The sequence below is a fragment of the Manis pentadactyla genome, chromosome 3 (genome assembly GCF_030020395.1).
Source record: "Manis pentadactyla isolate mManPen7 chromosome 3, mManPen7.hap1, whole genome shotgun sequence".
In the NCBI taxonomy this organism is placed as follows: domain Eukaryota; kingdom Metazoa; phylum Chordata; class Mammalia; order Pholidota; family Manidae; genus Manis; species Manis pentadactyla.
Window position 1 is genome coordinate 46,429,214 of NC_080021.1, and position 26,988 is coordinate 46,456,201.

The 26,988-nt window shown below is 38.2% G+C and overlaps 1 non-coding gene and 1 pseudogene across 1 annotated transcript; one reads left to right on the forward strand and one right to left on the reverse strand.

The window, feature by feature from the left end:
* The first annotated feature begins 7,064 nt into the window (after positions 1–7,064).
* On the forward strand, positions 7,065–7,171 carry LOC118907436 (U6 spliceosomal RNA). The gene has a single exon (XR_005022805.2). It is a non-coding gene; the product is annotated as a U6 spliceosomal RNA (small nuclear RNA).
* Positions 7,172–9,497: 2,326 nt separating this feature from the next.
* Positions 9,498–10,340, reverse strand: LOC118935834 (monocyte to macrophage differentiation factor-like; annotated as a pseudogene).
* Positions 10,341–26,988: the final 16,648 nt, after the last annotated feature.

Sequence of the window (26,988 nt, forward strand, 5' to 3'; positions counted from 1 at the left end):
CGGCAGCCTGCCTTTGGCAGCTACAAGGGAGTAGCATAGAGACTTCCCCCTGTGTACTTGGCACAATAGCCCTGGCAGTAGAAACAGGCACTGCAGCCAGGAAGCAGGAAAGAGCTCTTTCCTGCCTGTAGGCACCAGTACTGCTCACCTTGAAGCTTGGTAACAATGAATCTAAAGACTGAAATGGCAATAAGTACATATCTATTGATAATCACTCTAAATATAAATGGTCTGAATGCACCGATCAAAAGACATAGAGCCACTGAATGGATAAAAACAAGACCAATCTATAGGCTGCCTACAAGAGACTCACTTAAAAGCCAGACATACACAGACTAAAAGTGAAGGGATGAAAAAAGATATTTCATGCAACTAATAGGGAGAAAAAAGGAGTTGTAGTACTTGTACCAGACAAAATAGTCCTCAAAACAAAGAGAGTCACAAGAGACAAAGAAGGACATTACATAATGATAAAGGGGGGAGTCCAACAAGAGGATATAACCATCATAAAATATCTATGTACCCAACACAGGAGCACCAACATATGGGAAACAAATACTAACAGAATTAAAGGGGGAAATAGAATGCAGTGCACTCATTTTAGGAGACTTCAACACGCCACTCACTCCAAAGGACATATCAAGCAGACAGAAAATAAGTAAGGAAACAGAGGCACTGAACAATACATTAGAACAGATGGATCTAATGGACATCTACAGAACACCCAAAACCACAGTATACCCATTCTTTTCGAGTGCACATGGAACATTTTCAAGAATAGATAATGTACTAGGCCATAGAAAGAGCCTCAGTAAATTAAACAAGATTGAAATTGTACCAACCAGCTTCTCAGACCACAAAGGTATGAAACTAGAAATAAATTATGCAAAGAAAATGAAAAATCCCCCAAACACATGGAGGCTTCACAACATGCTCCTAAATAACCAATGGATCAATGACCAAATAAAAGCAAAGATCAAGCAATATATGGAGACAAATGAAAATATAATTCAACACTGGAAAATCTGTGGGACACAGTGAAGGCCATGCTAAGAGGAAAATAAATTGCAGTACAGGCCTACCTCAGGCAAGAAGAACAATCCCATATGCACAGTCTAAACTCAAAATTAATGAAACTAGAAAAAGAAGAACAAATAAGGCCCAAAGTCAGTAGAAGGAGGGACATAATAAAGATTAGAGGATAAATAAATAAAATCGAGAAGAATAAAACAATTGAAAGAATCAATGAAAGCAAGAGCTGGTTCTTCAAGAAAATAAAATAGATACACCTCTAGCCAGAGTTATCAAGAAAGAAAGTCTACACACATAAACAGAGTCAGAAATGAGAAAGAAAAAAATCACTATGGACACCATAGAAATACAATGATTATGAGAGAATACTATGAAAAATTATTTGCTAACAAATTGGATAACCTAGACAAAATGGACAACTTTCTAGAAAAATACAACCTTCCAACGCTGACCCAGGAAGAAACAGAAAATCTGAACAGATCAATTACCAGCAACAAAATTGAACTGGTAATAAAAAAACTACATAAGAACAAAGCCCCTGGACCAGATGGCTCAACTGCTGAATTTTATCAAACATTTAGAGAAGACCTAATAGCCATCCTCCTTAAAGTTTTCCAAAAAGCAGAAAAGGAGGAAATATTTCCAAAGTCATTCTATGAGGCCAGCATCACTCTAATACCAAAATCAGGCAAAGACACCACAAAAAAAAGAAAATTAGAGACTAATATCCCTGATGAACATAGATGCAAAAATCCTCAGCAAAATATTAGCAAATCTTATTCAAAATTACATCAAAAAGATCATTCATCATAATCAAGTCAAGTAGGAATATTCCAGGGGTGCAAGGATGGGACAGTATTTGTAAATCCATCAATGTCATACACCACATCAACAAAAAGAAGGACAAAAGCCACATGATCATCTCCATAGATGCTGAAAAAGCATTTGACAAAATTCAATACCCATTCATGATAAAAACTCTCAACAAAAGGGGTTTAGAGGACCAGCACAACATAATAAGGGCCATATATGATAAATCCACAGCCAACATACTTAACAGCAAAAAGCTGAAAGTTTTTCCTTTAAGATTGGAAACAAGACAAAGATGCCCACTCTCCCTGCTTTTATTCAACACAGTACTGGAGGTCCTAGCCATGCAAACAACACAAAGAAATAAAAGGCATCTCGATTGGTAAGGAAGGAGTTAAACTGCCACTATTTGCAGATGACATGATATTGTACATAAAAAACCCTGAAGAATCCACCTCAAAACTACTAGAACTGATAACTGAATTCAGCAAAGTTGCAGGATACAAAAATCAATACATAGAAATCTGTTGCGTTCCTATATACTAGTGATGAGCTAGCAGAAAGAGAAAACAGGAACACAATTCCATTTACAATTGCATAAAAAAGAATAAAATACCTAGGAATAAACTTAACCAAGGAGGTGAAAGACCTATACCCTGAAAACTACTAGACACTCATGAGAGAAATTAAAGAAGACACCAATAAATTTAAATACATCCCGTGCTCATGGAAAAGAAGAATTAATATTGTCAAAATGGCCATCCTGCCTAAAGGAATCTACAGATTCAATGCAATCCCTATCAAAATACCAACAGCATTCTTCAATGAGCTAGAGCAAATAGTTCTAAAATTCATATGGAACCACAAAGACCCTGAATAGCCAAAGCAATCCTGAGAAGGAAGAATAAAGCTGTGGGAGTACAGTTCCCAACTTCAAGCTCTACTACAAAGCCACAATAATCAAGACAATTTGGTACTGGCAGAAGAAAAGATCCATAGACCAATGGAACAGAGTAGAGAGCTCAGATATAAAAAACCCAAGCATATATGGTCAATTAATACACTATAAAGGAACCATGGATATGCAATGGGAAATGACAGCCCCTTCAACCACTGGTGTTGGCAAAACTGGACAGCTGCATGTAAGAGAATGAAACTGGATTATTGTCTAACTCCATACACAAAAGTCAACTCAAAATGGATCGAAGACCTGAATGTAATTCATGAAGCCATAAAACTCTTAGAAGAAAACCTAGGCAAAAATCTCTTGAATATAAAAAAGAACAACTTTTTCCTGAACACGTCTCCTTGGGCAAGGGAAACAAAATAAAAAATGAACAAATGGGACTACATCAAACTAAAAAGCTTCTGTACAGCAAAGGACACCATCAGTAGAACAAAAAGGCATCCTGTAGTACGGGAGAATATATTCATAAATGACATATCCGACAAGGGGTTAACATCCAAAATATATAAAGAACACACATGCTTCAACACCCAGAAAGCAAATAACCCGATTAAAAAATGTGCAGAGGATCTGAACGAACACTTCTCCAATAAAGAAATTCAGATGGCCTACAGGCACATGAAAATATGCTCCACATTGCTGATTATCAGAGAAGTGCAAATTAAAACAGCAATGAGATATCACCTCACATCAGTTAGGATGGCCAACATCCAAAAGACAGACAACGGCAAATGCTGGTGAGGATGCACACAAAGACATCCTCCTACACTGTTGCTGGGAACCATTGTGGAAAGCAATATGGAGGTTCCTCAAAAAACTAAAAGCAGAAATACCATGTGACCCAGGAATTCCACTCCTAATTATTTACCCAAAGAAGACAAGATCACAGATTTAAAAAGACATATGCACCCCTATGTTTATCGCAGCACTATTTACAATAGCCAAGACATGGAAGCAACCTAAGTGTCCATCAGTAGATGGCTGGCTAAAGAAGAGGTGGTACATATACACAATGGAATACTATTCAGCCATATGAAGAAAACAAATTCTACCATGTGCGACAACATGGATGGAGCTAGAGGGTATTATGCTCAGTGAAATAAGCCAGGCAAAGAAAGACAAGTACCAAATGATTCCCCTCATTTGTGGAGTATAGTAGTGAAGCAAAACTGAAGGATCAGAACAGCAGCAGACTCACAGACTCCAAGAAGGGACTAGCAGTTACCAAAGGGGAGGGTTTGGGGAGGGTGGATGGGGAGGGAGGGAGAAGGGTGAAAAAGGGGCATTACCATTAGCAGACATAATATGGGGGGGGATACGGGGAAGGCTGTACAACACAGAGAAGACAAGTAGTGATTCTATAGCATCTTACTACGCTGTTGGACAATGACTGTAATGGGGTATGTGGTGGGGACTTGATAATGGGGGGAGTCTAGTAACCATAATGTTGCTCATGTAATTGTAGATTAATGATACCAAAATAAAATATGTATATATATATATACACAAATATAGTAGGCATGAAGACAAACTAATAACAATAGGATTTTTGTGTGTGTTTTAAAATTTTATTTTGGGCATTGTTTCTTTTTTTAAATTATGAAATATGTCAAACATACAGAAAATAATTAACTGATGCCTATATATTCAGAGCAGATCTTACCATATTTACTTCATTTTTTTTAAGTAAGCTAAAGCTCCAGATAAGTTAAAGCCCTACCCCTTTATATGTTCTGTCTCCTTTTTTCTCATGATAATTACTATCTTCAAGGTAGTACATATTCTTTCCATGCCTATTTGTATACTTCTACTTTGTATGTATGTATCTAATAATGATGTAGTATTGTTTGTTTTTATTTTTTTTATAGTCATTGTTTATTGAAATATTAGTTTATAAGCAATATTATATTGGTTTCAAATAAACAACTTAGTGATTCATCAGTTATGTACATTGTTAAATGCATACTGTGATAAGTTTAGTTACAATCTGTAACCTTGTAAAGATATTACAATATTATGAGCTCTATTCCCTCTGGTATACTTCCATCCCTATACCAAATTATTTTAAAATTTTAGGTTTATGCCTCTTATATCCACCTATCTCACCTCCACAACCATGGTAACCTACTGTCTGTTCTCTGTGTTTATGAGTCTATTTCTGTTTTGTGTGTTTTGTTTTTCAGATTCCATATATAAGTGAAACCATATGGTATTCATCTTTCTCTGACTTACTTGTTTTACCTAACATGATATCCTTTGGGTCTATCAACCTTGTTACAAATGGCCAGATTTCTTTCTTTTTTATGGCTGAATAATATTACGTTGTATATATGTACAGCATCTTCCTTATCCATTCATCTATTGATGGACACTTAGGTTGCTTCCATATCTTGGCCACTGTGAATAATGCTGCAGTAAACATAGGGATGCATATATCTTCTCAAATTAATAATTTTGTTTCCTTCAGGTAGATTCCCAGATGTGGAATTGCTGGAGCATATGGTATTTCTTTTTAGTTTTTGGCAAAACTTCCATACTCCTTTCCATGCACTAATTTGCAATCTCACCAGTAGTGTTCCCTTCTCTCTGCATCATCACCAACACGTGCTATTTCTTGTCTTGTTTATACTAGCCATTCTGATGGTGTGAAGTGATACCTTATTGTAGTATTTACCTGATTAGTGATGTTGAGAAACTTTTCACGTGTCTGTTGGCTATCTGTATGTCTTCTTTGGAAAAATGTCTATTCAGGACTTCTGCCCATTTTAAAAATCAGATTCTTTGTTTTTTTTGGTGTTGAGTTGTATGAGTTCTTTATGTATTTTGGATGTTAGCTCCTAATCAGATGTATCATTTCAAATATATTCTTGCATTCAGTAGGTTGCTTTTTGTTTGGTTGATGGTTTCCTTTCCTGTGCAGAAGCTTTTTAGTTTGAGGTAGTCCCACTGGTTCATTTTTTCATTTTTTTCCCCCTTGATTGAGGAGACTATTCCAGAAAAAAAAATTACTAATGCTGATGTTCAAGGGTTTACTGCCTATATTTTCCTCTAGCAGTTTTATGGTTTCAGGTCTTATATTTAGGTCTTTAGTCCATTTTCAGTTTATTTTTATGTATAGTGTAATATCACAGTCTGGTTTTGGTATTAAGATGACGCTAGCCTCATAGAGTGAATTTGGAAGCTTTCCTTCTTCAATTTTTTTTGGAATATTTTGAGTAGGGGAGGTATTAATTCTTCTTCAAATGTTTGATAGAATTCACCCGAGAAACCATCTGGTCCTGAGATTTTGTTTGTTGGGAGTTTTTAATTACCCATGCAATTTCATTACTAATAATTGATCCCTTCATATTTTCTATTTTTTCCTGGCACATAGAAGATTATATGTTTCAGGAACTTATCCATTTCTTCTAAGTTACCCAATTTGTTGGCATTTAATTTTTCATAATTCTCTTACAATCATTTGTCATTCTGTGTGTTGGTTGTAACTTCTCTTTTATTTCTGATTTTATTTGATTTGAGACCTCTCTTTTTTCATGATGAATCTAGATAAAGGTTTGCCAATTTTATTTATCTTTTCAAGAACAATCTCTTAGTTTCATTGATCCTTTGTAATGTGTTTTTAGTTTCCATTTCATTTATTTCTGCTCTGATCTTTATTATTTCCTTCCTTCTATTAAGTTTGGGCTTTCTTCTTTTTTTCTTGTTTCTTTGGGTGTAAGGTTTGATTGTTTATTTGAGATTGTTATTGTTTCTTGATGTAGGCCTGTATTGCTATAAACTTCCCTCTCAGGGTTGCTTTACCTTCATCCCAAAGAGATCAGACCATTCTATTTCTATTTCCATTATTCTCCAAGTATTTTTTTAATTTCTTCTTTGATTTCTTTGATGACCCATTGGTTGTTTAGTAGATACTGTTTAGCTGCCATGCATTTATGCTCTTTCTGTTTTTTTTTTTTCTTATAATTGATTTCAAGTTTCATACTATTGTGGCTGGAAAAAATGCTTGCTATGATTTCATTTTTCTTAAATTTATCGAGACTTGCTTTATGGCCTAACATGTGATCTATCCTGGAGAATATTCTATGTGTGCTTGAAAAGAATGTGTATTCTACTCTTTTGGGATGTAATATTCTGTATATATCTATTAATTCCATTTAGTGTAATGTGTCATTCAATCCTATTGTTTCCTTGTTGATTTTCTGTCTGGATGATCTATCCATTGATGTAAATGGAGCATTACCGACCCCCTACTATTATGCTCGCTTCAGCAACACATGCACTAAAATTGGAATGACGCAGAGAAGATTAGCATTGCCTCTGCACAAGGATGACACAGAAATTTGTCAAGCATTCTATATATAAAAAAAAATCTTCTATTATTATTATATTACTGTTAGTCTCTCCCTTTATGTCTGTTAATATTTGCTTTATATATTTAGGTGCTCCTCTATTGGGTGTGTAGATGTTTACAATTGTTATATCTTTTTTGCTGGTTTGTGCCTTTAATCATTATATTAGATCCTTCTATGTGTCTTCTTAGTCTTTGCTTTAAAGTCTATTTTTTTCTGATAGAAGTATTGCTACTCCAGCTTTTTTTTTTTCCATTCAGATTTGTGTGGAATATCTTTTTCCAACCTTAATTTTCAGTCTGTGTGTATCTTCAGGTATAAAGTGATTTTCTTGTAGGAAGCAAATAGATGGATCTTGACTTTTTTATCCATTTAGTCATCGCATGTCTTTTGATTGGAACATTTAGTCCATTCAGATTTGAAATTATGATCGACAGGTTGTAGTTACTGCCATTTTGCTAATGTTTCTGGTTATTTTTGTTGTTCTTTGCTTCTCTTGCTTTCCCCTGTGCATTATGACTGTCTTTAGTGTTATGTTTGGATTTGTTTTTTTTTCAACTCTCAAAAATGCTTCATCATTCTCACAGTCATCTAATTTAGAAGCAGTGGAACAAACCCAAGAAATAATTTTATTCTACTCTATAGCACAAGGTTTTACATACATCTTAGTGGTTTTGACAGTGCTACTTTTGAACAAACTTTAAACGAATCCACAAAAGTTAATATATTAAAACACACAATAAAACAACAGGCATGCAGATGTTCAGAGTCATGCAGAGAGGTCTTGTTGGTGTTGTCACTGGGTACCTTGCCTATTTTAAGTACTCACCAGCAAGTATCAGTTCTTCTGTTCCTCATTCCCATATAACTCACCAAAATCAGTGAGTTCTAAACAGACACCCACAAAACAAACCATTTTAAAGCCACATTAGTACAAAATTTCAATGAGTAAACCTGCATGCATTGTCAAATCAAACCCATTTCTAGAAAATGGTCAATATCAGCACCTGATCTAAAGGCAAGGTTATCTCATGTATTAAAACAACAACAGGAGATTCATCAACAAAGCAACTAATACGTTAATCTTAATATAAGACACTGTGGGAAAACCAAAAATGATATATTAAATACCACTCCACTGAGTAAGGATGTGACCCATAGACAACAGACACATGAGTTTCTGTCTCTCCAACAATGCTTTAAATATTTTTTCTATGGAAAAGAAAAAGTATAGCAGGAGATACAGAAGAAAGGTAGAAATGTGCATTTAGGAATCTAAGTCCACAACTGATAATGAATATCAAACTGGTAATACAAAGCTAAGTGACAATGACTTAATCATGGGGCACCAAACAGGCAATATTACCCATCACTGTAATTTGTAATGGTCTTTGGGGGGTTTTCAGTGGATGACCAACACAGAAATGCCATCCTGACACAGATGTGAACACTCACCCACTGTTGAAAGGGACCCTGAAGAAAACGTGGCAAAGGCATAGAGGAAATGTTGAATCTTTTGAAAAAGTGAATGATATCAAAAAACTTTTCTGTAACTGGTAAACCCAACTAAGTCAGGTATATAGCACAAAGCAGCATGGAATTCAGAGTCAGAGGTTGGCAGGAAAGTTTGGAAAGCTGCAGTTTTTTAAAAAAACTGGCAATTTCTTGATGCTTAATAAAGCTGTCCTAAGAGGTATAATGTTTTTTCATTTGTGGAATGTTGACAGTTTGCTGCAAAAATTCACATGAATGAGGAACTGCACAGATGCACTTCAATGAAATAATCTTAAACAATTTACAAAAAATCTAAGTTTCTATTTAAAAAATAACCATGTTATTAGGCCAAGATGAAACATGGTAAATGTAGTGTAAGTTCTGTCTGTGATTATTCACACAGCTAGTGGGAAAGTGATAGAAACATTTTTGTCTTGAAAAGGAAGCTTTGTCATTGTACTGACTTTTGCAACCTGACCTAGTAATTTAGAAAAATCATGTAGTAAAAGCTGTAAAATTAAAACACAAAATTCTGGTTTTGTATTTTAACAACAGTGGCCAAGTCTATCCAGAGTCCTTCATGATAGTGGAATGGAATGAAAAATTAATTCACTACCTTATTTACTTGCTGTGAGGGGGAACATTCCAGAACACAGCTTTTATACTTCTACAGTAATTATATTCCAAAGATAAAAAGAAAGTCAGTGCAGTTGTCTTCTTTTTTTTTTTTCTTCTCTGTGCAATTCTCAGCTCCTATCCCACTCCCAAGAGCCATAATTGAAATAATACTGGTTTGGAGACCCAGAACAGATTGGTCATAAATGTCGCATGACGTCTGTTGGACTTCAGTAAAGATATTTCCAAATGGCTTAGTAATGCATTGCAGCTGCCGTGGCTGAAAACATGTGCCAGATGGCATGGGCGAATGGAATGATGCCATCGCTTTTGAAGAACACGACTCCCAGGCAGTATAAATCAAGCCCCCAAAGGCAAGTTCATGAAGTCCATCGGTGTTATTCATTGATATCACCACAAAGGCTGGAGAAAACCCCATTGTGAGACAGAAAAGGAGCTCAACCACTATACTTTTCATGGTAGAGAAATACATAAATGGTTCCTCCAGCTGCCATGAGCCAGATAAACCAATGCATATGAGATGCCAGGGGTCCAAGTTCAGGGATATTTAACCATGAAGTGTAAGAAACAGCATTGAAGAAGTAGATAACCATTCTGTCACACATATGAAAACAATGTTCGACTGTCCTTAAGTGGCTCCTTTTCCATGATACAATGTTAAATACTGTGGAAACGAAGGGAGTAGGGCACAGAGACCCATTCCGTAAATCCCGGCTGTTACCTTTCCCCAGCAGTCATCAGACAGCCGATGGAGCTGGGCACTGCCCACGATGGCCTGCACGATGAGGAGGGCATGTGTGTAGCAGTTAGCAGCACGTTCGTAACAAGTCGGTTTGTAGCGGCCATTGGCCAGGGCCCTGTGGTTCATGAACCTGTGGAATTGATTCTTGAACCGCATTGATCCTCTGCTCCTCCTGGGGGGCCAGGAGCTCAGTCTCTTCTGTGCTGGTGGCTGGGCGAGCGGCCCTTATGGACTTGGGTTGCTCTGGAGGCCACCCACATGCCCAGCACTTCCCAGCACCTCCACCTCCGGGCACCCGCCTGTTTGGATTTGTTTTTATGTACATTGTAGGTTTTTGGTTTGTGGTTACCATGGGGTTTTTAAATATGACATCCTACATAAATAGCAATTATTATAAAGTTGATGGTCATTAAGTTGGAATGCATTCTAACAACACTACATTTTTTACTCCTCCTCCTTTACTTTTAATGTATGTGATGCCTTTTTTCCCCCCACCTTTTTATTTCATGATTCCCTTAACTAAATTTTAGATGTGATTAATTATACTACTTTTGTCTTTTTGAACTTCATACTAGTTTTTAAGTGAATGATCTACTACCTCTGGAGTATGTTTGCTTTAACCAGTGAAATTTTCACCTTTTCTTACTTTTGGATAGGGTCTTAAAGAAGCCCCTTTAGCATTTCTTGTAAGGCTGGTTTAGTAGTGGTGGTGAACTCTTTTAACCTATGTTTATCTGAGAAGTTCTTTATCTCCCTTTGCATTCTGATGGTAACCTTGTTGGGTAGAGTATTTTTGGTTCATGGGCCTTCTGTTTCATTGCATTAAATATATCATGCCACTCCCTTCTAACCTGTAAGGTCTGGTGAGAAGTTTAATGATAGCTTGATGGGTTTTCCTTTACATGTGATCTTTTTTATCTCTTTGTCTTGTTTTAATACTCTGTCCTTGTCCTTGATCTTTGCCATTTTAATTATTATATGTCTGGGTGTTGTCTTTTTTGGGTCCCTTGTGTTTTGGTGATCTGTGTATTTCCATGGCCTGAAAGACTATCTCCTTCCCCAGATTGGGGAAATTTTCAGCAATTATTTCTTCAAAGACACTTTCTATCACTTTTTCTCTCTCTTTTTCTTCTGCTACCCTATAATGTGAATATTGTTCCATTTGGATTGGTCACACAGTTCTTTCAATATTCTTTCATTCCTAGAGATCCTTTTTTCTCTCTGTGCCTCCGCTTCTTTCTTTCCCTGTTCTCTAATTTATATTTGATTTACCATCTCCTCTTCCTCATTTTAAATCCCTCCATTGTATGTTTCATTTCAGATACTGTGTTTTTCAAAGTTTCTATCTCTTCTTGAAGTCCTCCTTGAGATCTTCAATATTTTTCTGTAGCTCTCTGAGCATGTGTATGATATTTATTTTGAAATATTTATCAAGGAGATTTTGTTATTTCAGTTTCAGTTATCCCTCTTTCTGGTGTTTGAGGGATTTTCGTTTGTACGAGATTCTTTTGCTGTTTATATTTCTAATGATTACTGTGGAATAGTAACTTTGTGTAGGCAGCACCCTCTAGTGCCGAGAAACTCTACTCTCTGGGCCTGCCCAGCACTTGGAGCAATAGTGGGGATCACAGGTGAGAGGCGCCGGTGCTTGTAGGGAGGAAAGAGCCCTTTCCTGCTTTCTGGCTGCAGTTCCTGCCTCCACTGCCATTGCCAGTGGGCCAAGCACATAGGGAGCAGCTTCTGCCTTATGCCCTTGTAGCTGCTGTAGGCCGGACTTCCCACTGTATGGCCTGGCACAATGGTGTGGGCAGCAGGTTTGTGTACCTGTGCTGATGAGGAGGAAGGAGTAGCAGGCTACTGTTGCAGTGGGGGTCCTTGGCGCTGTGTTTTCAACCAGGTGTATGGAGTGTCTGAAGGTCCTGAAAGTTCCCAACCTGCTGTGCTGAGTGTGCTGGGATGATTTTGTCCACCTGTCCTTTCTCCTGTGCAGCAAGCTCTGTGTAATCCTTGTCCCTTTAGCAACCCTCTTGCTATTAGGAAGTCTTCCAAAGTGCCCACCTTTCTTTTGTCCCAGAGCAGCCAGTTGTGGGAACCTGTTCTCTATAAGCAGCTGGAATCTCAGTCTCTCTGAGTATTTTGCCTGTCTTTGCTCTCCAACTCCACTAATTTCCAGAGCACCATGTAATGTGGGTTCATGCTCCTGAAGCTGATCTCCAGGGGTGAGTGTTTATCAGTCCTAGGCCTTTACTCCCTCCCCACTCCATTTCTCTTCCTCCCACCTGTGAGGAAGTATGGGGGGACTGCTTGGGTCCCACCGGATCACAGATTTGCTACTTTACCCTTTTCTGTGAGGTCTTCTCTTTTCCCCAGATGTAGGCCGTCAGTTGTAGTCTTTTCGTTTGCTCTTTCAGGATTAGTTGTGTTTGCTGTATTTTCAAGCTATATGTGGTTTAGGCGGAGGTTTTTGCCTCACTTCTCATGCTGCCATCTTTTTCCTCCTTTCTCAATGTGCATTTCTTATAAGTTAAGTACTGGGTCCAAAGATGAATAAGTAAGTTCTTTGCTAGGAGATCACAGTCTAGGAAGGAAGCAGAAATGCAATCAGAATAAGGACAATAACTTGTTGAGTGCTGTAATAGAGGAATGAACAGTGGAGTAACTTAATTTACTTTCAGGAGTAACATCTGCCCAGGGATGTTGGGGAATCTTCACAGACATGTTACTTGAGAACAGGGACTATGCTTATGGATGTTTTTTCCTGTATAGCATCTTTACTTATACTCACTAACTACTGAATAAATGAATGAAGAAAAACCATTTGTTTATGTATCTCAAAATAAATCTTTCAGAATATAGTAATCAAATATATTTGATTTTATCTCTTTTTTTTAGCTCACCATTGATTATAGAATTGAATGTTTTAGAAACTAAGGAAATATATTTACATGCTGAGAAAAAAATGCTTATAATAAATTATACAAAAATGTGGTTTGTAAATTTATGATATGAGCTTTTCTAATATAGTTTTATATCCAATTAGAGACCTTGATTTCAAAATTGAAATATGTGCAGAATCATAGGTCTTGATGCAGACAGAGATTCCAAAAGTGTGTCCATTCCAATCTCTTCTGTTTAGGTGAGGCCATTTTTGCAGATGAAACCATGGGGCTCAGAGAAGTTTAATGCCAATCATGTTCCTGGCAATAATTGGTGTTTAATCCATATTTTCAAAATGAATGATGTTCTTTCTTCCTAGTGCATTTTGTTTTCCACTATTCACACTGAACTTTTAAGAATTCCAATCATCACAATTTTTATTTGTAGTCTTCAGGAGTCACAGCTAATCCTTCTAGTCATAGCCTGAAGTTATATAAGTTTTGTTGATATGAACTAAGACCACTGTCTAATAGAAATATAACCAACAAGAGCTGTATTTATAATTGTAAATTTTGTAGCTGCTACATTAAAAAGTAAAGAGAAAGAGTGAAGTTAATCTTCATAATATACTTTATTTAATTAAATATCTCCAAAGTTTTAGCATTTTAATATGTAAACAATATAAAAATTTTTATGATATTTTATATTCCTTTTTTCATAATTCCTCAGAAATCCAGTGTGTATTTTGTAGCCCATCTCATTTTGGACTATCTACATCTCAAGTGCTCAATAGCCACATGTGGCTAGTGGCCATGGTATGGTCCAGTACTCACAATGTGTTGTATGCGTGCTGGATGGTACAGATAGAGAATGACCCTTGCTAATCTATCTATATGGTTTGCACTGATCAGTGCCAGCTGCCAAAGGATAAAGTCTCAAAGGGGGGTTCCTTCTCCCAACAGACCTGACTTTGACATAATCTTAGTGTTGTGAGTGTAGGTCTTTATGCAGTTCTTTCATAGAATTGCAGAATTTTGGAGAAGGATAGACTATATAGTAGTATTTTAATAGGAACATGCACACACAACTACTTGCTTCTTAGTCTTATGATATCAACAGCTAGTTGTGATGTTTTCAGAATTGATCATGGATAATGTGTTTATCTGAATTAATCTCCATGTTCCTTTTATAGATTGATACATGACAGCATCAAGATAAAACTGCCTACTCCTTGATTTGAGGGGAGGAAGAGAAGGTACCCTCGATGAAATTGACATTCAGCTTTAAATTCTTTATTTCACATGTTGATAGAGAACATTTTTCTTGGCTGCTATTAAAGGCAGAATTCCTTAATAAGATAACATTTCAAAGAGAGGGTAAAGACTATGTAGTTAATAAATGATCTTAGGACAACTGAACATACATTTGTAGAACTGTAAAATAATAAAATTGAATCCCACCTCTACTTCTATACCAATATAATGCCATGTGGAACTAAGACATTTTGTCCCCTGTGTTGCTGGAGTACAAAACTGGAGGGCAATTTGGCAATATCAATTTAAATTATGTTTCCACTTCTAGGAATTTATCCAACACATATATTCATACATGTGCACATAGACTATGTAAATGTAATTCACTGTAGCAATTATTTATAATAGCAAAAATGTAGAAAATGAACAATATGTCTATCAATAGTCTACATAAATGATGATACATCCATGTAGTAGCTTATATATTCCTTTAAAAATGAGATCTCTCTAATGTCCTGATATAAAATTCATGACATATTGTAAAGAGAGAAAAAAAAGCCCCAGAATAGTGTACAGTACAGATCAGGGGTTAGCAAACCAATTTGCTGCCTGTTTTTGTAAATCAAATCTTTTTGGAACACAGGCTCTCCCATTTGTTTAATCTATGGCCACTTTTGTGCTGCAGTGGCAAAGTTGAGTAGTTGCTACAGAAACCATTGGGCTGAAAAGCAGAAAATATTTATTATCCACTTTTTAGAAAATCTTGCTGAGCTCCATATGTTGCTATCTGTGTTATATAACTTTTACTAAATAAAAAAGAACATAAAGTATTTGGAAATGCTCTCATCTCCATATACCATTTCAACTGTAAACCTGAAAATATTCTCCCTGGCATGTTTGTTGAAATTACCTGCCTTTAAGGAAGTTGCCATAAAAATAATCAAGGATATATTTCTAAGTGATTTTTAATATGGTCAATCCATGGAATGAAGTTCCATTTCCCTATGACAGGATCTATACTGTGCTAAGAAGGGCAATCGAAAAGGTAGAAAAATTCAATGAACCAATTCATCATTTTGGGTACAGAGTAACTGGTTTGAAGGCTTTTTGTTTTTCTTCCCAAACTCACTAGAACAACTGCCTTGCCTTGAGGCAAGTTGGCAGAGTAGTATGAGTTACCTGCTGGATGTGTAACTAATATCACAAGGTTTTAGAGTAGGAAGACTGGACGTGATTATTGAAGGCAGACTACGTTCTCTCATTCAGTAGGCTCTGACCTTGTACACCATATCAGCAAATTGACCTGCTGATGCATTGCCTGGCCTTTGAAAGTGGTGGCACACCTGGGCAGGGTAGTCTGGACAGCATTTGGTGGCTGATTTTCCCTCTGGACACTAAGATGGTGGCTGTAATGCTTTGTTGGGGTCACACAATTCAGGTTCCCCTGAGAGACTGTTTAACTTGTGATTTCAGAAACATCAGAATAATTAGTTGAGAAGAATTGCATCCAAACTGTGGAATGCATTATGCTTAGATAACTAGGGAACTTAAAAATTAAAAAGATATAAAAATTTATAATAATATCTAGGCATAACAATGGGGTGTCTCTAGATTAGCGTTAAATCCCCCTCATTTGGGTTGTTTTTGAGAGGTTGCTCAACTAGGTTCTCTTGTGGCCCAAGGATGAGTATTTTCCTTCTTTGCCATCCAGTTCTGGCCAGCTGCCCTCTATAGCTGGTGTCAGTTGTTCCAACACATTGATCCATAAAGCTTTTTAAAAAATTTAACAAAGCACTTTTTATAATACTTTGGACCCCCCCACAGAATACAGCCATAGTTATCTCCTTGAAATCTTCCCCTTGATTCTCTCTTTCATTTCTTTGTATTTCCTGGTTTCTTGCTTGCTCTGATCTTGGATTATTAATTGGAAGAACCTGGCCTCTGCTAACTTGATTCCCCCCGCCTAACTGGTACCATCCCTCTCAGCTTGTAGCCTTCCTGGTTCAAACCAAACCAAACCAAACCAAACCAACCCAACCCAACCCTCCATTAATATGCATAATCACAAACATAGCCCTTGCACACCTGAGGGCATCTCAGCCAATAATTGTAGCAATAAATTTCCTTACCCCACCATAAATACCCCATGCTCCTCTATGTCACCCAGACACTGCTCTTTCATGGTTCTGTTTCAAGATGTTCCTGTGCTGGAAGATACCCTGTGCTCTCTGTCCAGAGAGCACCTCTCATCTCAGCTCAGTTGCTCTGACTCTTCTGGAGAGAGATACATTCTCATTCCAATCCTCAACATTTTATTCTCAGCTCTATTACTGTATTGAAATTATTTGGAGGCGGAGCCAACATGGCGGCGTGAGTAGGACAGTGGAAATCTCCTCCCAAAAACATATAGACTTTTGAAAATACAACAAACACAACTAGCCCTAAAAGAGAGACCAGAAGACGCAGGACAGTGGCCAGACTGCAGCTACACCAGCGAGAACCCAGCGACTGGTGAAAGGGGTAAGATACAAGCCCCGGCCCGGCGGGACCCGAGCGCCCCTCCCCCCAGCTCCCGGCGGGAGAAGAGCAGGCAGAGCGGGAGGGAGACGGAGCCCAGGACTGCTGAACACCCAGCCCCAGCCATCCGGGCCAGAGCGCAGACACAGTACGTGCACAGGGGGCCCTGGATACTGGGGGAACAGGGAGTAAGACCTCTGAGCGGGTGCCGAAGCTGATGCCCCTGTGACAAAGAAAAGCGGGGGCTTTTTGAAAGTCTTAAAGGGACAGGGACTTAACAGCTTGATGGAAACAACCCAGGTCACAGTACAGCAGCTGGAAATTACAGGGAAAACCGGGTGCACTAACCCCCTGGGCAACAGCTCTGAGACCCCTCACGGAGGCAAACAGTCAAGCAGCCCCCCCATCCATTACCCCACCGGGTGCTGCGAAAGCAGAGAAGCAGCCTGAGACAAATTCCGCCCACAGGGAAATTTCTCCCTTCCGGCCAGGCAAGACACAAAGACCCACTCTACACGCAATTACCCAACACAAGCCACTAGGGGTCGCAGTTGTCCCAGTAAAGAAAGGCCAGTAGCAAGTGAAAATTTTGGCCCTCCCAGCTGACAGTCAATAGCACCTGTCAACATGAAAAGGCAAAAAAATATGATCCAGACAAGACTAACCCAGACAGCTTCGGCATCTGCTACATCTTCCCCTGAGAAGGAATCTGGGGAGATAGATTTAACCAGTCTTCCTGAAAAAGAATTCAAAACAAAAGTCATAACCATGCTGATGGACTTGCAGAGAAATATGCAAGAACTAAGGAAGGAGAATTCAGAAATAAAACAAGCTCTGGAAGGACTTCAAAACAGAATGGATGAGATGCAAGAGACCATTAATGGACTAGAAAACAGAGAACAGGAACGCAGAGAAGCTGATGCAGAGAGAGATAAAAGGATATCCAGGAATGAAAGAATTTTAAGAGAGCTGAGCGACCAATCAAAAAGGAACAATATAAGAATTATAGGTATTCCAGAAGAAGTAGAGAGAGAAAAGGGGGTAGAAAATGTCTTTGAAGAAATAATTGCTGAAAACTTCCCCAAACTAGGGGAAGAAATGGCCTCTCAGACCACAGAGGTACACAGAACTCCCATGACAAGGGATCCAAGGAGGGCAACACCAAGACACATAATAATTAAAATGGCAAAGATCAAAGACAAGGACAAAGTATTACAGGCAGCCAGAGAGAAAAAAAAGGTTACCTACAAAGGAAAACCCATCAGGCTATCATCAGACTTCTCAACAGAAACCCTACAGGCCAGAAGAGAATGGCATGATATACTTAATGCAATGAAACAGAAGGGCCTCGAACCAAGACTACTGTATCCAGCACGAATATCATTTAAATATGAAGGAGGGATTAAACAATTCCCAGACAAGCAAAAGTTGAGGGAATTTGCCTCCCACAAACCACCTCTACAGGGCATCCTACAGGGACTGCTCTAGATGGGAGCACTCCTAAAAAGAGCACACAACAAAACACCCAACATATGAAGAAGGGAGGAGGAGGAACAAGAAGGGAGAGAAATAAAGAATCATCAGACTGTGTTTATAATAGCTCAACAAGCGAGTTAAGTTAGACAGTAAGATAGTAAAGAAGCTAACCCTAAACCTTTGGTAACCACAAACTTAAAGCCTGCAATGGCAATAAATTCATACCTTTCAATAATCACCCTAAATGTAAATGGACTGAATGCACCAATCAAAAGACACAGAGTAATAGAATGGATAAAAAAGCAAGATCCATCCATATGCTGCTCACAAGAGACTCACCTCAAACCCAAAGACGCGCACAGACTTAAAGTCAAGGGATGGAAAAAGATATTTCAAGCAAACAACAGAGAGAAGAAAGCAGGTGTTGCAATTCTGGTATCAGACAAAACAGACTTCAAAATAAAGAAAGTAACAAAAGACAAAGAAGGACATTACATAATGATAAAGGGCTCAGTCCATCAAGAGGATATAACCATTATAAATATATATGCACCCAACACAGGAGCACCAACATACCTGAAACAAATATTAATAGAACTAAAGGAGGAAATAGAATGCAATGCATTCATTCTAGGAGACTTCAACACACCACTCACTCCAAAGGACAGATCCACCAGACAGAAAATAAGTAAGGACACAGAGGCACTGAACAACACACTAGAACAGATGGACCTAATAGACATCTACAGAACTCTACATCCAAAAGCAACAGGATACACATTCTTCTCAAGTGCACATGGAACATTCTCCAGAATAGACCACATACTAGGACACAAAAAGAGCCTCAGTAAATTCCAAAAGATTGAAACCCTACCAACCAACTTTTCAGACCACAAAGGCATTAAACTAGAAATAAACTGTTCAAAGAAAGCAAAAAGGCTCACAAACACATGGAGGCTAAACAACACGCTCCTAAATAATCAATGGATCAATGACCAAATAAAAATGGAGATCCAGCAGTACATGGAAACAAATGACAACAACAACACTAAGCCCCAACTTCTGTGGGACACAGCAAAAGCAGTCTTAAGAGGAAAGTATATAGCAATCCAAGCATATTTAAAAAAGGAAGAGCAATCCCAAATGAACGGTCTAATGTCACAACTATCGAAATTGGAAAAAGAAGAACAAATGAGGCCTAAGGTCAGCAGAAGGAGGGACATAATAAAGATCAGAGAAGAAATAAATAAAATTGAGAAGAATAAAACAATAGCAAAAATCAATGAAACCAAGAGCTGGTTCTTCGAGAAAATAAACAAAATAGATAAGCCTCTAGCCAGACTTATTAAGAGGAAAAGAGAGTCAACACAAATCAACAGTATCAGAAACGAGAAAGGAAAAATCACGACGGACCCCGCAGAAATACAAAGAATTATTAGAGAATACTATGAAAACCTATATGCTAACAAGCTGGGAAACCTAGGAGAAATGGACAACTTCCTAGAAAAATACAACCTTCCAAGACTGACCCAAAAAGAAACAGAAAATCTAAACAGACCTATTACCAGCAACGAAATTGAAGCGGTAATCAAAAAACTACCAAAGAACAAAACCCCCGGGCCAGATGGATTTACCTCGGAATTTTATCAGACATACAGGGAAGACATAATACCCATTCTCCTTAAAGTTTTCCAAGAAATAGAAGAGGAGAGGATACTCCCAAACTCATTCTATGAAGCTAACATCACCCTAATACCAAAACGAGGCAAAGACCCCACCAAAAAAGAAAACTACAGACCAATATCCCTGATGAACGTAGACGCAAAAATACTCAACAAAATTTTAGCAAACCGAATTCAAAAATACATCAAAAGGATCGTACACCATGACCAAGTGGGATTCATCCCAGGGATGCAAGGATGGCACAACATTCGAAAGTCCATCAATATCACCCACCACATCAACAAAAAGAAAGACAAAAACCACATGATCATCTCCATAGATGCTGAAAAGCATTTGACAAAGTTCAACATCCATTCATGATAAAAACTCTCAGCAAAATGGGAATAGAGGGCAAGTACCTCAACATAATAAAGGCCATCTATGAAAAACCCACAGCCAGCATTATATTGAACAGCGAGAAGCTGAAAGCATTTCCTCTGAGATCGGGGACTAGACAGGGATGCCCACTCTCCCCACTGTTATTTAACATAGTACTGGAGGTCCTAGCCACGGCAATCAGACAAAACAAAAAAATACAAGGAATCCAGATTGGCAAAGAAGAAGTTAAACTGTCACTATTTGCAGATGACATGATACTGTACATAAAAAACCCTAAAGACTCCACCCCAGAACTACTAGAACTGATATCGGAATACAGCAAAGTTGCAGGATACAAAATCAACACACAGAAATCTGTGGCTTTCCTATATACCAACAATGAACCAACAGAAAGAGAAATCAGGAAAACAACTCCATTCACAATTGCATCAAAAAAAATAAAATACCTAGGAGTAAACCTAACCAAAGAAGTGAAAGACTTATATTCTGAAAACTACAAGTCACTCTTAAAAGAAATTAAAGGGGACACTAACAGATGGAAACGCATCCCATGCTCATGGCTAGGAAGAATTAATATTGTCAAAATGGCCATCCTGCCCAAAGCAATATACAGATTTGATGCAATCCCTATGAAACTACCAGCAACATTCTTCAATGAAATGGAACAAATAATTCAAAAATTCATATGGAACCAGCAAAGACCCTGAATAGCCAAAGCAATCCTGAGAAAGAAGAATAAAGTAGGGGGGATCTCACTCCCCAACTTCAAGCTCTATTATAAAGCCATAGTAATCAAGACTATTTGGTACTGGCACAAGAACAGAGCCACAGACCAATGGAACAGACTAGACAATCCAGACATTAACCCAGACATATATGGTCAATTAATATTTGATAAAGGAGCCATGGACATACAATGGTGAAATGACAGTCTCTTCAACAGATGGTGCTGGCAAAACTGGACAGCTACATGTAGGAGAATGAATCTGGACCATTGTCTAACCCCATATACAAAAGTAAACTCAAAATGGATCAAAGACCTGAATGTAAGTCACGAAACCATTAAACTCTTGGAAGAAAACATAGGCAAAAACCTCTTAGACATAAACATGAGTGACCTCTTCTTGAACATATCTCCCCAGGCAAGGAAAACAACAGCAAAAATGAACAAGTGGGACTATATTAAGCTGAAAAGCTTCTGTACAGCAAAAGACACCATCAATAGAACAAAAAGGAACCCTACAGTATGGGAGAATATATTTGAAAATGACACATCCGATAAAGGCTTGACGTCCAGAATATATAAAGAGCTCACACGCCTCAACAAACAAAAAACAAATAACCCAATTAAAAAATGGGCACAGGAACTGAACAGACGGTTCTCCAAAAAAGAAATACAGATGGCCAACAGACACATGAAAAGATGCTCCACATCGCTAATTATCAGAGAAATGCAAATTAAAACTACAATGAGGTATCACCTCACACCAGTAAGGATGGCTGCCATCCAAAAGACAAACAACAACAAATGTTGGCAAGGCTGTGGAGAAAGGGGAACCCTCCTACACTGCTCGTGGGAATGTAAACTTGTTCAACCATTGTGGAAAGCAATATGGAGGTACATCAAAATGCTCAAAACAGACATACCATTTGACCCAGGAATTGCATTCCTAGGAATTTACCCTAAGAATGCAGCAATCAAGTATGAGAAAGACCAATGTACCCCTATGTTTATCGCAGCACTATTTACAATAGCCAAGAATTGGAAGCAACCTAAATGTCCATCGATAGATGAATGGATAAAGAAGATGTGGTACATATACACAATGGAATACTACTCAGCCATAAGAAAGGGAAAATCCAACCATTTGCAGCAACATGGATGGAGCTGGAGGGTATTATGCTCAGCGAAACAAGCCAAGCAGAGAAAGAGAAATACCAAACGATTTCACTCATCTGTGGAATATAAGAACAAAGGAAAAACTGAAGGAACAAAACAGCAACAGAATCACAGAACTCAAGAATGGACTAACAGGTACCAAAGGGAAAGGGACTGGGGAGGATGGGTGGGTAGGGAGGGATAAGGGGGGGCAGAAAAAGAGGGGTATTAAGATTAGCATCCATAGCGGGATGGGAGAAAGGGGAGGGCTGTACAACACAGAGAAGACAAGTAGTGATTCTACAACAGTTTACTACGCTGATGGATAGTGACTGTAAAGGAGTATATAGGGGGGACCTGGTATAGGGGAGAGCCTAGTAAACAAAGTATTCATCATGTAAGTGTAGATTAATGATTAAAAAAAAAAAAAAAGCAGTTCCTATGTGGTGACCTCTAATGAGTTCTACACAATGATATAAAGGGCATATAAAAGTGTAGGCAAAGGGTCTGTTTGTGTTTATACAGAGGATCAAAGCCTAATTTGGCTACCCTGAAAATGAACTAAGAGATGATATGAAAAAGAACTTCCAACATCAGCACTCTTGGGAAGACTCATGACAGAAGATGATCAGCAAAAAAAAAAAAAACTCCAACAAAGATCCACACACTGCCACAGGTGTAGATGCACTCATCCCACCAGTTCCTGGACTTGCCATGGGAATGATGAAGGAGATATCTAAGCTGGCCTGTGCATACAGTAAAACAAAAAATTGGACTGGATCTATACTGTTGGAACTCAACCAAGAATTAGGAGAAGTGCAAATTGTAGCACTCCAAAATCTTACAACCACAGACTATTTATTGTTAAAAGAACATATGGGATATGAACAGTCCCCAGGAATGGGTTGTTCTAGTTTATCTGAATTCTCTCAGACTGTTTAAGTTCAGTCGGACAATATCCACCATATCATAGATAAGCTTTCACAAATGCCTAAGGTGCCTAACTGGTTTTCTTGGTTTCACTGGAGATGGCAGGTAATTACAGGTATGCTTAGGTTAGGTAACTATATTCCTATTATGTTAATGTGTGTGCACAATTTAATTAGTAGTTTAAAACCTATCCATGCTGAAGTTACTCTACAAGAAGATATGTCAAAGAAATAATCAATCTTCCCAGGTTTTCTTCTGCCTGCTACTTCTATAGCTTTTCTTCTTCCTACCTAATCACAACCTTTAAATAGAACTCGTGCCACATGTCGAATTTACCGTGTATCATAATTCTTCCAAGTGGTAAAGACACCTCAAGACAAATGCTGGGCATAGAAGCCACAGGACATAAATATGCAAAGAAGTAAAAAGCTAACCTTTTCAAACAATAAGGCTTCTCTCTCACTTACCAACTTAACATTTCCCTGTATGGCCCCGGAAGATGACTGGTTAGCCAGAGACGGGTAAGATTCCTCAAGGGAGGAACAACCTAAGACAGGCACAGTCGCAGGGGGCCATCTGGTGAGAAAATGGGGAGCAGCAGAGGTGAGGCTTAGAACCTCCCCCCTCATGTTCTGAGAGAAATCTTCTGCATACATGGATGTTTATTGCCCTCGTCTAGCTCGGATTAACACATAGTCTACAGGCACACACCTGATCATCTACATTTGCTCTCTTACAACACTAAACTCTGTTTTCTACCTTTATCTCGTATCTACCTACCACTTCAGCATTTTATTAAAAATAATAATAATAGAGAAATGTGGTATCCACATAGAAATCAAGTATAAAAATCAAATGAATATTCATATTTGAACTGACTGTTTATAGTTCATAATGCATGAACAAAACCGAAAGCTTCTGTGATGACTGCCCTTGCACTGTTCACCATGTAACTTATTCACTATGTAAGAATTTGTACTCCATGTAAGAACTTGTTCGTTATGCACCAGAAGATTGGAGACTGACGAAAATTAGGCTTGGGGTGGATTAATGATTGTGCATTGAGTATTGACCCCCCTATACAGAAATTTATTGTGGTTAACAACTATTTGATCAATAAATATGAGAGATGCCCTCACAAAATATATATATATATATATATATATATATATATATATAAACACACTTCCAATTGTAAAATAAATAAGTAACCAGGATGTAATGTATAACATAAGGAATATAGTCAAAATATTGTAACAACTTGGTATGGTGATAGCTGGTACCTAGAATTATCATGTATATAAATGCTGAATCACTGTGTTGTACACCTGAAACTAATGTAATGTAATACTGTTGTCAACTACCCTTCAATAAAAAAATAAAAAAAAAAAAAATAAAAAAAAAAAAGAAATTATTTGTTTCTGTGCTTGCTTGCACCTTGATTGAAAACTGTGGTAGTCATTTTGTATTCTATGTTCCTTGAACAACATCAGTCTCAGAGTAAGTCTACAACAAAAGGTTGATGGATGAATGTGCTGTTCCTGAAAACGCCTTGCAACCATAAGAGACTAAGGTTCTATGAGTATTGATGAAATTATGGCAGCAAATTCATTCAATAGCAAATATTTATGAAGTACCTGCTATGTCCCAGACTATGACATGATGCTCGCCATGCAAAAGAGAACGAAACAAAGACCCTGTTCCCTTAGAGTTTACTTAATAGTGAGATGCACGCAAAGAACAATAGGCATTATAAGTAATCCAATTCTATAGTATGTTAGAAGGCATTAAGTGCTACAACAAAAGGAAAACATAGAGCAGGATCAGAGATTAGCAGTGCTGGTGTCACAGTGGACAATTTCCAGTTCCTCATTGTTGCTTTCAGGTATAGCATCTACTGATATCAAACATTTGAGCCAGATGGTTGAAGCATTTTATGAGCTCGCTTAATTCTCATACTAGCCATAGGAGGTAGGCATTATTATTATCTTCATTAATATGGATTAGGAAACGAAGGAGAGAGATTTAGTAAATTGACTGAGGTCACACAGCTAGTACATGGCAGAAGCTGGAATTTGAACTCAGGCAATCTGATCCAAAATTCAGGTTCCTAATCAGTATTAATTAGTACTCTGATATCTATGGGAGGTGATATATTTCCTAAATTCTCCACGTTTTCAATGTATAATAATTTCTTCTTTTAAAGACAGTAGATTTACTGAAAGATAAGGAATCTCTTTACAGCCAGGGGGCAGCAAATGATTATTTTTAAACTATGTATAGGGCAAATGAAAGAATGCAGATAGCTTTTAAACTGTTTAATTGTAGTTAATAAGCCCCCAAATAAGAAAATGGAATTCTTCCCTGGGCTTTTATTTATTCGTTTAGAGTAAAATTAATTACTGCCATGTTAAAAGTAACATTTAAAAATAATACTTCAAAATAATAAATTTACAGAAAGTCATCTTGATTGAATCTTCATCTAAATATCAGCATCCCTAATATTTTCCTACTTAATATTTTAAGATGTCAGAGTATATGGATTCTTCATGAATATTTTAATTGCTGTTTTCACAACTAGAGAAGGGAATAAAATGGGTATTTATCCTCATATATTCTTAATTAAAAATGGAATTTAAAAATTCAGATATCTAAAATATTTTTTCAAGATTCAAAAGGGAAGAAAGTGGTGTGGAAAAATGGCCACCAACTTAAATAATATAGGTTTTCTGAATTGTAAAAAGATATATTTGCTAGACGCTGTAAATGAAGATTTGGGGTGTACTTTTAGAACTTTTTAAAGGGCTAATACATAAAATACAATGGGACATTTTGTCTTTAAGGAATGTTAATAAACAGCAACTCAATAACTCTTCGATAACCTAATGGAAACGCTCAGACTTAGATCTTCTTTCCCCAAATCAAATGGAAAGAGTCTGAAGCTCAAGATTCCTAACATTCTGAGGGACATGTTAAAACTGAGGGAATTCGTAATTCTTTACTAACCATTAGGCTGATAAGAATCCAAAGCGAGGAATGCAAGCTTTCCCCTTGGAGAAAGGCAGGGATGGCGGTGGAAAGCAAAGAAACGAGGCGGAGCGGTAGGTGAATTTCCAGCCTGGACTGCAGGGTCGCGGGGAAGGCCCACCCGCTGTGGTGGCTGTTCCTCCGGCTGGGTTGCCCGCCGCCTATCAGGGGGGTACTCCTATCAGGGGTGTCTCCTATCAGGGGGCCACATCCAACGTTGGTTCCTTTTATTTTAGAACAACCACTTTAAAAATAGCAGTGTGTTGGAAGGAAAACACATTATACGATCTGTCGATAATAAGCCTTGAGGATAACTGATTTCCTTGGCTAATTCTCTGCAGAATAGGAGACAGGATTTAGCCTACTCGCCGTGCCCATCCCCCGGGAGTGCGTTCGTCAGCCCCGCGCCCGGCCTTCCCTGGCTGCTCCGCGGGCTCCCGCGGTCTGCGGGCGGCGGTGCCGGAGCTCTGGTCGCACTGCCCTAGTTGCCCGTTTACTTGTCTCCCCGAAACTGAGGCCAAGGACCGTGTCTTGTTCATGTTTGATTCCCTCCGGACCCCGGCACCTGCGAGAAGGGAGTCCGGGGGTGGGTGGAGGGGGTCAGGAGCTGTGCGCTGAGAGGGGCCGGCCTGGGGTCCGGGGGGAGGAGGCGGACCCGGAGAGTACGCGGCCGAGAAGCAAAGGTTGCCTTTTCAGGATGTTGCTCAACAGGTGTCTTCTGCCAAGGCGAGAGAAAATAATTAACTGGACTCCTCTAGGTTCTAAAGTAACAGCTGAAGCCCATTTTCTACCCCTCCTCTCAACTCCATTCAAACAACTTTCCGCTTCTTTTTCTCAAATAACAATTACAAGACAAGGCCTTTTCCATATACACATTTGAGGCACTGAGGAACGCTCTAGGCCCAGTGAAATATATATTTAGTATATATCCAAATATA